We start from the raw sequence: 14,609 nt of genomic DNA on the forward strand, positions 1-14,609 counted from the left end.
ATAAGGGGTTGAGGGTCTTGGGACAGCTATTTGACATAAACAGGGAATCTTGGAAATCTTTCTACCAACTTAGACAAGAATATAATATACAGAGACACCATTTTCTATACTATGCTCAAATAAAATCATACGTCACAAAATCAGTGAAAGACTTGTCAAAGGTACAAACAATCAATGATTTTGACACCTTCTTAAGCCCGGGACCCCAAAAGCTCCCCCTCTCCTCCATTCAGAAACAAATCAACTCAGAGAATCTAGAGAATTCAGCATCAAACAACTTTAGAACCTGAATCAAGAATACAGGAGACCAAAATATCTCCAAACATAATAGCTGCCAACATTACTCTTAGACAAATGATCAAAAATGAGATCTGGAGAGTGTCACACTTCAAACTCATCCATAGAGCAAAGTATGCTTTTGACATAAAATAGGTCCAAACTCCGCAGCACTATCAACCACAGTGCCCCAAATGCCAAGCCCCCTCTGCTAATCTCTACCACTGCATATGGGAGTGTCAAGCTATTCAAATATATTGGACTAAAGTTCACAAATTCCTCAAGAAACTTTGCAAGAAAGATCTTCCACCCTCTCCACAATTATATTTGTTCAACTCCTCTGAACCTTTTGATCAACCTACCCCCTCTGACTAACTCCACTGATACTCCAACTATGTCATCTAATACTAGCAGCCGCCAGAAAGGTAATCTACAATAAGTGCATATACTCTTCATCACCATCCATTTGGGACTTAGACCAAGAACTCCTTCATTTGTTCAAGATAGATAAAACAGACGCTCTGTTACACAAAGACAAACTTTAAAAAACTGTTTTTTTTTTGAAAAATGGAAATACTTCATTGGACAGCATTTCAAAGCCACAGAAATCCAGATCTTGATGAAGCCCTTCCAATATACTGAATGGTATGCCACTATGGATCTCCTGGGAAAACTAGGCCCCTTGAAAATAACATGACTGGAGTATGATCTAGGTTTATACGTTCTATTAGCTCATGCAGTGTAGGGGGAGAAAACCGTGAGCCAATAATTTTGTCAATACTTTCAACAAAGTTACAAATCTATAATTTGGGAGGGAAGAGGGGAGGGAAGAAATGGGGGGGGGGGGGGGGGGGAGGGTAAACCGGGAGAAAAGGGAAAAAGAAAAAATAAATATCACAAAAAAATCTCTGCTTTCTATATTCTCATAGCAAACGAATAGAGGTAAGTACAAGAAAGACATCCTAATCTGACTCTTAAATTTAAGGTTTATCTGGATTGCCCAAATTATATATGACACATGTATGGTAATTCAACCTGATCCTATAAATGCTTGTAATCTTATGTACCAAAAGTTAACTTATAGTAATCACCATGTATGCTATGTCTTGTAACCACTTTCACTTGACAAATCTCAAATAAAAGGTGTTTTAAAAAAAGAAAAGAAAAGAAAAATCCATATCCTCCTCAGTTTAGGTTCCCTTTAAACTCGTGGTCCTTAAGTGGTAATGATGAGAAAATCAATCCAGTTATGATTGGGAGCAATTTGGACATGTACAGACAATACAACTTCCTCTCAAATTACCAGTCGATCAGACAGGCAGTTGAATTACGTGTACCCAGCATTAGAATCTCTAAGATAAAGGTTTACATTATGCTAGGTACACACAATTTATTTATTGTATTTATAAAGCGCCAACATATTAGCTGAATAATACGATTTTTTTGGCAGATTTACTGTCAGATCGATTATTTCCAACATGTCCGATCTGATTTCTGATTGATTTTTTTATAGAAAACATTGGAAAATCGATTGGAAAATAAATCGGATATCAGATTCGACATGTTGGAAGTAATCGATCTGCCAAAAAATCTCATTGTGTAGCTAGCAATAGAGGGAAGTGGTCAGTGCAGAAAGCTGCGCCCCCACTGAGAAGATACAGGAAGCCAGAATACCTCTTCACTGACACATCCCAGAGGCACACTGAAAGTATGTACAGTACATCATCCTGATTAAAGCAGGGCTGTGGAGTAGGAGTCAGAGCAATTTTGGGTACCTGGAGTCGGAGGTTTCATAAATTCAGGAGTCGTGGGTAGGATTTTTGTACCATCTCCACAGCCCTGGATTAAAGCTACTTTAGATTACTGTTGCCCTGCAGAGATCAATACTTGATCCCTCAGGTTACAATTTGTGGCTGAGGCTGTACAGATGTACCCCTATGGCCTGTAATGCGGCAACACTTTCTATTAGTATGGAAGGTGGTGAAGGGGAGGACGAGTGGCATGTGATGGAGTGGCACAGGGCGGAAGGGGTAAGGCCGTCCTCTGCAAATTGCTCCCGAAGGTCATCAGGTCCGGGGCATACTTCACATGTGCAGCCTGGCTCGTGCTCCAGCAGCCGGGAGTGTTCTGTGTACTGCGCAGGCGCAGAACGCTCCCGGCAACGCAACAGGGAAGCTCGCAAGGCCGGACTGCGCCAGAAGCGCTTGGCCCCGACTAGACGACTTACTGGGGCCAGTTGCGGAGGCTGAAGGCAGCGGAGGACGACGGCGATGGAGCGATCAGGCCAGAGGAAGCCCCAGGTATGTATACATTTTTTTATATTGCCCCATCTCTAGTACACTTTAAACCTGCTAGAGGGTTCTCATCTGAGGCAGCTGGTTAGGGCTGCCTCTGCTGAGAGTCTAGTGCAGGGATGTCAAATCGGTCCTTCAAGGGCCGAGGTCCTCACACATTTTTGACACAGCTCAAATTAATTGATGGGTTTGAATCAGGCAGGGTGTGGTCCATCAGGTAGAACACATTCCTCTTTTCTCAGTCCATCCTAAACACTGGCATGGATCTGGCCCTCCAGGCCTGGAGCTCAACACCTGTGGTCTAGTGTATTAAAGCGGTATAAAACCCTGACATAATATTCAATAAAAACATGTTTTCCTACTTTTTATATGCCATACGGTTAGCATATTTGCTTTTGTGCATAAGTATTATTATTCATTTAGAAATTATACGTTTCTAAAGTACATTAATTTTACTCTGAGAGCTGACTTTGCATTTTATTTATAACTGCTTTATTTATCCTCTAACTCAGGTATGTCAAACCAGTCCTACAAAGGCCGAGATCCTCACACATTTTTGATACAGCGCAAATGAATTGATGGGTCTGAATCAGGAAAGGTGTGGCCATCAGGTAGAACACATTCCTTTCTTTCTCAGTCAATGCTAAACACTGGCATAGATCTGGCCCTCCAGGCCTGGAGTTCGACACGTGCTCTAACTTAATCAGAAAGCATCAGAAAGCATATGCTTGTCTGACTTTGTTCAGGGGACCTGGCAGTGTGAGAGAAGGCTTTTTTTCACATTTCTCACTTGATACAATTAAACACAAGATAACATTATGTAAAGTTCGGAAGCGGCCAGGTCTGCAGGCAGGGAAGCTTCTAAAGCCTGTGTTAACCCTTTGAATGCAGTTCTAGTAAAAAAAAAATGCTGATTGTATATAATTTGCTGTAAATAATCTATTAGAGCAAAGAAGAAATGCTGGGTTTCATTCCGCTTTAAAATGGCCTGGGTTGCGTTACTTAGAGATTCCAAGTGCCAAGTCATTGTTCCACTCCATAACTCTCTCTGTAGAAGCTACTCCATCCTGTGCCACGCAGCTGTCCCTTATCCCATAGAAATAAAACCCTTCAGTGGTCTATAGGGTAGCGACACATCTCTACAGAAGTTCCCCCAAACTGTCACCCCAGGAATCAAGTCCCAATCTCTGCAGCCAACGGTAAGTGTGCATGAATATGCATCATAAGGCTCAAGAGAGCCCCTCTTAAGAGAAACTCTAGGCATAGTAGAAAAATGATTAGTATGCAGCCTCCCCACTATTTGTTGTTTTATGAAACCATGCATACCCCCAACACATTCCTGTATGCAAATCTATTTTCTGGCACAAACAAGAAATACAGAAAAAAAAAACAGAGCAACAAACAGCTGTTGAGCAAAGCACATAGAAAATATTGTCACAGTTGGGCACAGCTTATCAATTATGCATGAATATGCGGAGATAATTCCCAGTTGTTTTCCAAACAGTGATGTGACAGTGTTTATGAATGTTTACAGGCTGTGAGAACCATCCGCCCATACTTAATCCATCAAATAACATTCACTACAGCGAGTGGGAACTGTATTGTGAAGGCTGGCGCATGAGGTCATACCTGCCCGTAGCTATACAGATGGCAATTCAGTAGATAGAACAGACAAGTCAGCTCTCTAGGAAACTAATGGCCTTCCTTACATTTAACCCAAACATCTTCACAAAAGCACCACATTCCTTATAAAGATTGCACAGCTATTTTTAATCCTACATATTTACTTTCCACGGCACTTTTACATAGTGTATTTAGTCATGTCACTAACTATTACAGCCATCTGTGAGTAAACAACCAACTGCATTCTACTTATTGAAAAGCTACAATTCTCTTGGCCTGAATGAACTGTTAACCACTTCCCTTCCAGTTTTTTTAACCCTTTAAAACCAGGGCAATTTTAACATTAAGCTCCTCCCATTTTTTTCACCAATAACTTTATCGCTACTTATCACATTGAAATGATCTATATGTTATTTTTTTGCAAGACAAACTAGGCTGTCTTAGGCCAGTACTTTTTGCCAAGAATTATTATATTTAATATGCATTTTACAGGGAAGAAGAAGAAAAAAAATAAACATCTTACATTTCAGCCATTAGAGTTTTGAAAAAAAAAAATGTGCTTCGATACATAAAACTCTCTCTCTCTCTCTCTCTCTCTCTCTCTCTCTATATACATACATACATACATACATACATACATACATACACTCATGACTTACATATTTTAAAAAGCCATTAAGGTAACTATACATTTTTTAAATGGTGTGTTTTTATTTTTTTTAACAAGTGTTTTATTTTGTTAACTATGGGGTAGGGGTGAAAGGGGTTAAAAATGATTGGTGTATTATAGTGTATTTGGGAGTATTTTTAATTTTTGGCCACAAGATGGTGCTACACTAACTTCTGTGTTCTGTAAATAAAACAAGGAACCAAGTATTTACATGAGTTTGTCGAGTTTTTCATTAATCAGAGCCTGCGCTGCTGTCGGAGGCTCTAATTCACTACAGGCACAGTAATTGGGGTTGGGAACAGCTGTTGCTGTTGAGAGAGAGAGAGAGAGAGAACCAGGGTAAAAAAAAAAGAAAGAAAAAGGGGCGCATAGGGGAAGCACCATTGTTCACTTACAGGGGGCTATTAGTGTAGCCCCGTCCCTGTGAAGGCTGCCATTCCATCTGCACTACAAAGACTTTGCCTCTGGAGCTCACTCTTAGCGGCAATGCATGCCGGGACATTCCGCAATGCATGCAGGAAGCTGTAGTCCGTAGATGTGGGTACGTCTCCCGCCGGGAAGATGTACAGACTACAGCCCCTAGCATGCATCTCCCAGCATGCATTTCAGCTGGAAGTGGCAAAGGCTTTGAAGTGCGGATGGGGTGACGACCTTCACAGGGATGGAGGGCTATACTAACCGCCACCCACCCTCCGGTTCCATTTAAACCAGGTATGTTGAACTTCGTCCTCAAGGGCAATATCCATACTAATGTTTAGGATAGACTAAGAAACGCGTTCTACACCTTTGTCATTTTCATTTATTTTTAGCTATGCTGTATCCTTATTGATTCCAGCTAATATGCAAGAATGACTCTCCTTCCACAAAGCCACCTGAACAGTCTGATAATTCCAAACACCAAACAAAGGAAAAAAATCATCCAGACTGAAGAATTTTAACACAAAGACATTTAGAAAAACAAAAAAAACAAACACTCACTGTTACGACAACACATTTCTTTCATTCACAAGGTTCTTCAAAGAGGCAGTAATTGGAGCCAACACAGAAAGGTGATCTGGAGTAGTGTGGCAGCTGTAACCAAGACAACACTTGTTTCCTTAGTAAAAGGAAATCTAATATACAAGTCACTATTTAACTCAGCTAAACTAAAATAACTGGGAGCTCAGAGCCCACAAAGGAGGAATACAAGAAAGCTTCCCACAATATTCAAGTGTGTAAAATGTATTCTGAATAAGCAAGAAAGCTAAATGCAACTGGCCATCATCTCAAAGAAAAACAAAGTGCAACTAACCATTATAATTCACAAAATTATTATATATGTGAGTATACTTTTAGGATGCATGCACAATATGCCCGTTACGTTGCACAGTAATACTGCAACACACAACCCATATAAGTGTATGGACATGTTCAAATCAAGATGCAGTGTTATTATGCAATGCAAAATAGTCTGAAGTTCTTTTCTGTTTTCCAGTACAGCAAGTGTTTAACTAGAGTATCTATGCAAATAAGCATGTCAAAGAGCTTGTCGAATTAAAGTCAGTTTCCTGAAAAGTAAACAGAAGCCAAACGAGTGTTAGTTTATAATGAGAAGGTTTGTGATAAGGTTTTGATACTGGAAGATACAAAGGATAAATGTTAAGAAGCGCGGAAGAGCCGCCGCCATGAGGCAGCAGGAGGCGGCTCTTTCCACGCATACTGGGGCAGAGCACGGGGAGGCAGCCGCCTCCTCTCAGCGTGAGGCAGCTGTCTCCGTGCAAGGCATGGTGGTGCGCGGAGAAACCGTCGCGTTGGACGCGGCGGTTAGCACACATGGCCCCACTGCAGAGACTCCGCAGAACGGTGTTTGTGTGGCAGGGACACGTAGTCCCTCCAGGTTCAGAGTGACGCGCGCGCACTCAAGCAGGAATTATATGACAGCCAGAGGTAGTCAGCTGACCAGGCTGGTCAGCTGACTCTGGCTCCACTCCTCATTGGTCCAGCACTTAGGGAGGTGCTGGAGGGATCCTTGTGGATATATACTGGAGCCTGGTCATTTCTCCAGTGTCTGGCGTTGCGATCACATATGTGGGAGCACTCAGACCCTTAGTCAGATCCTTAAGTGTGCCGGGACCAGCTGGAGCTGTAATCCTACACTTAGCTAGATTCTGTTGATAGCTTAAAGTACTAGTTTGATTGTGATTATCTGTTATGACCTCTTGCCTGCTTGATTATCCTCCTGAACTCTAATATTGTACCTCGATATTTCTGATACTCTGTTGCCAAACCCTGCCTGTACCTTAGACTCCGCCTCTGCCTACTGTATCTGTACCTTATCTGTCCGTGTGTTTACAACCTGGCTTGTCCGAACCTCGAGATCCGACCTTACCGTTGGAGGCGGTTCCCCGTCCTGTCAGTGACACTTCCTCCAGAGTGTCACTCTCAGACTAACCTTCCTACTCTTCCAGCCTGACTCCTCCCGCCTTGGAGAGTTCAGGTTTTCGGAAGGAATCTGTGTAGTACTCCTTACTACACTGAGGCCTAGTCCTCTAAGTGTTACTGTTACACCAAACACTACACTCAGGTGAACAGAGGTTAGCTGGTATATCGGATTATCGGTGCTACTGCAGATCACTTATAATCTGGTATATTTCTGTATTCCCGGTGATACTGCAGATCACCGGTAATCAGATCTTCTCTGTGCTTCACTGATCATTACAGAACGCCAGACCAAAACCAATATGGACGTACACTCCGACCGTCTGGGGGCAATGGCCTCTTCAATGGACGATATCAATCGAGTGCTGGGTGGGCACCAGACACTGATTGATTCATTGTCCGGGTCGTTACAGACCCTCCGGACGGCTATTGATGAGGTACGATCCCCTCCTAGTGCTGTTATACGTATGCCAGTACCTGAGAGATTTTCCGGCCACCGATCTGACTTCCGCAATTTTAGGAGTAGAGTGTTGTCGTATTTCGAGTTGAGACCCCAATCCTCAGGCACAATGTCCCAAAGGGTCACATTTATCAAGACATTACTGTCAGGCAATTCCCAGACCTGGGCGTACAGCCTACATGAGGGTGACTTAGCCTTGACATCTGTCGATGAATTCTTCAAAGCAATGGCGGTAATCTACGACGACCCAGATATTGCCTCAACCTCAGAGCAGAAGCTCAAGTTACTACGTCAAGGCAAGGGTCCAGTCGAGGATTACGCCTCTGAATTTAGGAGGTGGTCAGTGACAACCAGGTGGGACAACTTCGCCCTGTTAGACCACTTCCTATCTGGGTTGTCGGACGAGGTCTCTAGTCTCATGTTGAGTCAGCCGGAGCCCACGACACTTGATGGAGCCATCTCTGCGACCATCAGGATTGATCGCAGATTGCGCTACCAGCGACAAACCCGGGGTAAAGACCAGGTTAAACTAGTCTCCTATGCAGCTCCCCCTGAGACGCCACCTTCGCCTGTTTTACCCTCACCTGAACCTATGCAGATAGGTCGGTCAAAACTGTCTCAGGTAGAGCGGAGACGCAGAATGACAGAGCAGTTGTGTCTATATTGTGCGGAGCAAGGTCATAGAGTACGAAATTGCACCAACAAGCCAGGAGGTGGTCCCAAGGACCCGGGAAACGGGCTTGCCTAGGAGTAGTGGGGGGTGACACCCTAGGCACACAATTTTCACCCCTTAAAGAGAAAAGGTTGCTTCTACCTTGTACGATTACATGGGAGAACAATTCTGTAGCCACTGAAGCTTTTGTGGATTCAAGTTCAGCGGCTAATTTCATGAGCATCGAATTCGCTAAAAAAATTGGGTATTCCTCTCACCCCAGTGAAGCCTCCTATCCAAGTCACGGCAGTGGACGATTCTCCCCTGCAACGGAATCGTTCCCTGTCACAGACTCCAGAGATGAAGGTCACTATTGGGGTATTGCATGGGGAACAATTGCAGTTTTTTGTATTACACATGTCCACCTCCACTATCATCCTAGGCATGCCGTGGTTGCAAATCCATTCACCACAGATAGACTGGGCCACGGGGCAGTTAACAGCATGGTCGCCTCATTGTTTCCAGCAGTGTTTAGGGAGACTGACGCTAGGTCAAACCAGGGTACAGGTGGAAGGAGTACCTGAACAGTACTCGGATTATGCTGATGTGTTCTGTCCTAAGGCTGCGGATAAATTGCCCCCGCATCGCCCTTTCGACTGCCCCATTGACCTCTGTTCTGGTTGTATGCCCCCTCGAGGCCATCTGTATAATCTATCTGGACCTGAAAAACTAGCCATGCAGGAGTATATTCGTGAAAACTTGGCCAAGGGCTTCATTCGCCCGTCCCGGTCGCCGGCCGGGGCAGGTTTCTTTTTTGTTAAGAAAAAAGACGGGGGCTTGCGGCCATGTATCGATTACCGGAGCCTAAATAAAATCACAGTGAAGAATCGCTACCCGTTGCCGGTAATAGACGATTTATTCACACAGGTCACTGATGCAAGGATTTTCTCGAAACTAGATTTACGGGGGGCATACAATCTGGTGCGTATAAGAAAGGGCGATGAATGGAAAACGGCCTTCAATACACCTGACGGGCATTACGAGTACCTGGTGATGCCCTTCGGGTTGTGTAATGCCCCGGCCGTTTTCTAGGAACTCATTAATGAGGTCTTTAGGGAAGTGTTAGGGAAGTTCGTTTTAGTCTACCTAGACGACATTCTTATCTTTTCTAATAACCTCTCTGAACACAGAACCCATGTCAGAATTGTACTGGACAAACTGAGGCAGAATTTGTTGTACGCTAAACTTGAGAAGTGTATTTTCGAGGTTACGTCTGTCACCTTTTTGGGATATATAATCTCCACCTCGGGCCTGTCTATGGACCCTGCCAAGGTCTCCGCGGTCCTGGAGTGGCCACAGCCGGTGGGGTTAAAGTCTTTACAACGGTTCTTGGGTTTTGCAAACTATTACAGAAGGTTCATAAAGGGGTACTCCACAGTAGTCACACCCCTCACCAGTCTTACAAAGAAAGGGGCAGACACCACTCACTGGCCTCCCGAGGCCCTACAGGCATTCTCTACTTTAAATGAGCTGTTCTGCTCAGCACCCATACTAAGACACGTGGACACTTCTTTTCCTTTTATAGTTGAGGTAGACGCCTCAGAGGTCGGGGTGGGGGCTGTACTGTTTCAACGTTCAGGCCTACAGGGTAGATTACACCCATGTGCCTATTTTTCTCGGAGGTTCTCTCCTGCAGAGAGAAACTACGATATAGGCAACAGGGAGCTCCTAGCTATTAAATTAGCCTTCGAAGAGTGGCATCATTGGCTATAAGGAGCAGAGCACAGGATCACGGTTTATACCGACCACAAGAATTTGGAATACATCGAGGGGGCTAAGAGATTAAGCCCTCGGCAGGCTCGATGGTCCCTGTTTTTCTCGAGGTTCACATTCTTGATTACGTACACTCCAGGTAGTAAGAATACTAAGGCGGATGCACTCTCTAGGTGTTTCGAACCGGAGACAGCACAGCCCGCTGTCCCCGAGACCATTGTCCCACGGAAATTGGTGTTAGCCGCTACCGAGACTTGGGAGGACTGGAAGGAAACTTTGAGTCCTTTCCAGCAGGATATCCCGGAAGGGAAACCAGATGGGGTTTTGTTTATCCCGTTACCATTCCGTCTCCAGCTCCTGGAAATGGTCCATTCACACAAGAATGCTGGACACCCTGGGGAGTCTAGAACGCAATATCTCGTGGCCAGGTGTGCGTGGTGGCCCTCTCTAGCAGCAGACTGCAAGGAGTTTGTTAGGGAATGTGCGGTGTGCGCAAAAAGCAAGCCCTCCCGGCTGGCACCTGTAGGTACGCTGCAGCCTTTCCCCCCCCTGAGTGAACCATGGACCCACTTGTCCATGGATTTTGTGGGTGAGCTTCCTAGGTCTGAGGGCATGTCGGTCATTTGGGTGGTAGTCGACCGCTTCAATAAAATGGCCCATTTCGTGCCCCTGAAGGGACTCCCCTCGGCTCAGGAACTGGGCGATTTATTCATCACCCATATCTTCCGACTGCATGGCATTCCGGAAGATATAGTATCCGATCGGGGAGTCCAGTTTGTCTCAAACTTTTGGAAGGCATTCTGTCACCAAATGGGCCTGAGACTGTCATTTTCGTCAGGCTACCACCCACAGACCAATGGTCAGACTGAAAGAGTCAACCAATCGTTAGAGCAATTTTTAAGATGTTACGTTGCCGAAGCGCAGAATGAGTGGGTTAAATTCTTACCTTACGCGGAATTTGCACACAATAACTTAAAGAGTTCCTCCTCGGGATTCTGTCCGTTTCAGATAGTAACTGGGAAACTACCTAAATTCTCTCCGTTGCTGATTGCGTCCACTCAGTTTCCAGCCCTCGAGGCCTGGCAAAAGTCATTCAAGGACATGTGGTGGGTCATAAAGGATAACCTGGTGAAAGCATTTCAGAGTCAGAAAGGTCAAGCGGACAAGAGACGCTCTTTAGAGTGGAGATTTCAACCAGGAGACTTGGTCTGGGTGTCCACCCGTCACTTGACCTTGAGACAGCCCTCAGCCAAGTTGGGGCCCAGGTTCGTGGGTCCGTTCCGGGTAGCAAGGAAGATCAACAATGTCACATATACCGTTGATCTTCCTGCTAGCATGCGTGGTGTAAGGTCCTTTTGTTGTGTCCCTACTTAAACCTGCAGTTCATGTGGGTCCCATTCCTCCTCCCCCTGTAATGATAGACGATCGACCTGAATATGAAGACAAGAAGGTTTTAGACTCTCGTATAGTACAAAACTCAGTACAATATCTGGTGCATTGGAAAGGGTATGGCATTGAAGAGAGGCAATGGGTACCTGGGAGCCGCATGCATGCGGACGAATTAAGGAAGGAGTTTCACGCCCTACATCCCGAGAAACCTGGTAGGAGCTGTCCGGAGTCCACTCCTCGGGGCGGGGGGTACTGTTAAGAAGCGCGGAAAAGCCGCCGCCATGAGGCAGCAGGAGGCGGCTCTTTCCGCGCATACTGGGGCAGAGCACGGGGAGGCAGCCGCCTCCTCTCAGCGTGAGGCGGCTGTCTCCGTGCAAGGCATGGCGGTGCGCGGAGAAACCGCCGCGTTGGACGCGGCGGTTAGCGCACATGGCCCCACTGCAGAGACTCCGCAGAACGGTGTTTGTGTGGCTGGGACACATAGTCCCTCCAGGTTCAGAGTGAGGCGCGCACGCGCACACACACTCAGGCAGGAATTATATGACAGCCAGAGGTAGTCAGCTGACCAGGCTGGTCAGCTGACTCTGGCTCCACTCCTCATTGGTCCAGCACTTAGGGAGGTGCTGGAGGGATCCTTGTGGATATAAACTGGAGCCTGGTCATTTCTCCAGTGTCTGGCGTTGCAATCACATATGTGGGAGCACTCAGACCCTTAGTCAGATCCTTAAGTGTGCCGGGACCAGCTGGAGCTGTAATCCTACACTTAGCTAGATTCTGTTGATAGCTTAAAGTACTAGTTTGATTGTGATTATCTGTTTTGACCTCTTGCCTGCTTGACTATCCTCCTGAACTCTGATATTGTCCCTCGATATTTCTGATACTCTGTTGCCGAACCCTGCCTGTACCTTAGACTCTGCCTCTGCCTACTGTATCTGTACCTTATCTGTCCGTGTGTTTACAACCTGGCTTGTCCGAACCTCGAGAACCGACCTTACCGTTGGAGGCGGTTCCCCGTCCTGTCAGTGACACTTCCTCCAGAGTGTCACTCTCAGACTAACCTTCCTACTCTTCCAGCCTGACTCCTCCCGCCTTGGAGAGTTCAGGTCTTCGGGAAGGAATCTGTGTAGTACTCCTTACTACACTGAGGCCTAGTCCTCTAAGTGTTACTGTTACACCAAACACTACACTCAGGTGAACAGAGGTTAGCTGGTATATCGGATTATCGGTGATACTGCAGATCACTTATAATCTGGTATATTTCTGTATTCCCGGTGATACTGCAGATCACCGGTAATCAGATCCTCTCTGTGCTTCACCGATCATTACAATCAAGAAAAATAAATACAGTAGTTACAAAAATAGTTAATAGCAATATAATAGTAGACACAAATTAAGAATAATAGTAGATTTTAAAAATGCAAATATTCACCCTCCTGAAAAGAGGGGGGGGGGGGGGGAGATTAAGCTTCATTGTTACACTTGGTGAAATGCAGTACATTTCAAAACAATCGCACTGCAGCCTAAAAGTTGCACTGCGTTTTATAGCCATGGTGCGACCGACACCCCCCCCCCCCCCCCCCTAAAAAAAAACCCCCAAAAAATAAAAAACACTTACGGTGTACTCCCGGGATAACTGCAGTAACACGCTTCAGCTTCTGAAGTACCCAGAGCACTTCAGTCGCATCAATTCGCACTGCAGTGTGGCAAATCTCATTGACTCTAATGGCCACTGCGACAAGCTGCTGCAGGAGACAGAACCATTACACGACTCACCACAGTAAGTGAACTCTAAGGGCCCGTTTCCACTACAGTGAATCTGCATGCGTTTTCTGCATGCAGATTCGCATAACCAATACAACTGGATGGGGCGGTTTCCCCTCGTCAGGAATTCTGTGCGGTCTGCTGTGCAGAAAAATTCGTATGCCGCACACGAAATGCCGCTAATGTAATGTAATAGGAAAACCGCAAGCATGTTAGTCTTGCGGTTTTCCCGGCGTTTCCGCGTGAAAACCCATGTCAATGCTTGCCAGCATTGACAGGGTTAATATCACATAGCAGAAACCGCGAGCGATTCCGCGTGAAAATCCGCATGGAAACGCGAACGAATCCGCACCCGCATGCGGATTCGTTGACGCGTTTTCCGAGACGGGATCGCAACGTACAAGTGGAAACGGCCCCTTAATGAAAACCAAGTGTCACACGTACACCTGCATATCGCTGATGTGATATGGAAAAGAATAATTGAAATGTAAACACATTTGTTGGCCTCCGCTAGGTATGTCTCCAATCATGTTATCAGTCATTTGGTCCATTTAAAGAGGAACTCCAGTGAAAATAAATAAAGTGCTTCACTTTTACAATAATTATGTATAAATGTTTGCCCATTGTAAAAATCTTTCCTCTCCCTGATTTACATTCTGACATTTACCACATGGTGACATTTTTACCGCTGGCAGGTGATGTCACTGGAAGGAGATGCTGCGTGCTTTTTTGGCAGTTGGACCCAGCTGTAAACAGCTGTTATTTCCCACAATGCAATGAGGTTCACAGACATGAAACTGTCAGGACCATGGTCCTGACATCACACTGTGGGAGGGATTTCACCACAAGATCAGCCATACAGAGCCCCCTGATGATCAGTTTGTGAAAAGTAACAGATGGGAAAGGTGGTATCAGATACTGATTGGGATGAAGTTCAATTCTTGGTCACTGTTTCTCTTTAAAACAACTGATCTCTGCCACAAATTAAGAATTTCCATTACTTTCTGTCCATACAGGGAGTGGATAAATATCTGACTAGGACACGGGACATATTACTCCATCCCACACTGAAAATGGACCAGAAAAAGCAAAGGAGAGTCGTCTGAGGAGATCAGGAAGAGAACTCTTGCTGAGCATTTTAAAAAGGCAACTCGAAGTAGATTGATGTTTCTGTGACAAGAGCAGCAAATACTATTAATAAGTAGAACAATTTTAAGAAGGTCCATAGAACTGTAGTCAACTTCCCTGGATGTGGCCACAAGAGGAAAGTCATCTTCATAATGGGCAGAAAGA

At 45.3% G+C, this 14,609-nt stretch overlaps 1 protein-coding gene across 4 annotated transcripts in view; it reads right to left on the reverse strand.

Annotated features, from left to right (window-relative positions):
• KANK1 (KN motif and ankyrin repeat domains 1) overlaps positions 1–14,609 on the reverse strand; it is a 233,116-nt gene that overhangs the window by 181,896 nt on the left and 36,611 nt on the right. The window contains exon 1 of one of the 4 annotated variants that reach the window (XM_068235927.1): positions 5,842–5,934. The exons of the other annotated variants lie outside the window; for them this stretch is intronic. The gene's annotated coding sequence lies outside the window, so the exon portion shown is untranslated. Of the gene's footprint in view, positions 1–5,841; positions 5,935–14,609 lie in introns of those variants that run through there. 4 annotated transcript variants of the gene reach the window in all.

This window comes from Hyperolius riggenbachi, chromosome 1, assembly GCF_040937935.1.
Source record: "Hyperolius riggenbachi isolate aHypRig1 chromosome 1, aHypRig1.pri, whole genome shotgun sequence".
In the NCBI taxonomy this organism is placed as follows: Eukaryota; Metazoa; Chordata; class Amphibia; order Anura; family Hyperoliidae; genus Hyperolius; species Hyperolius riggenbachi.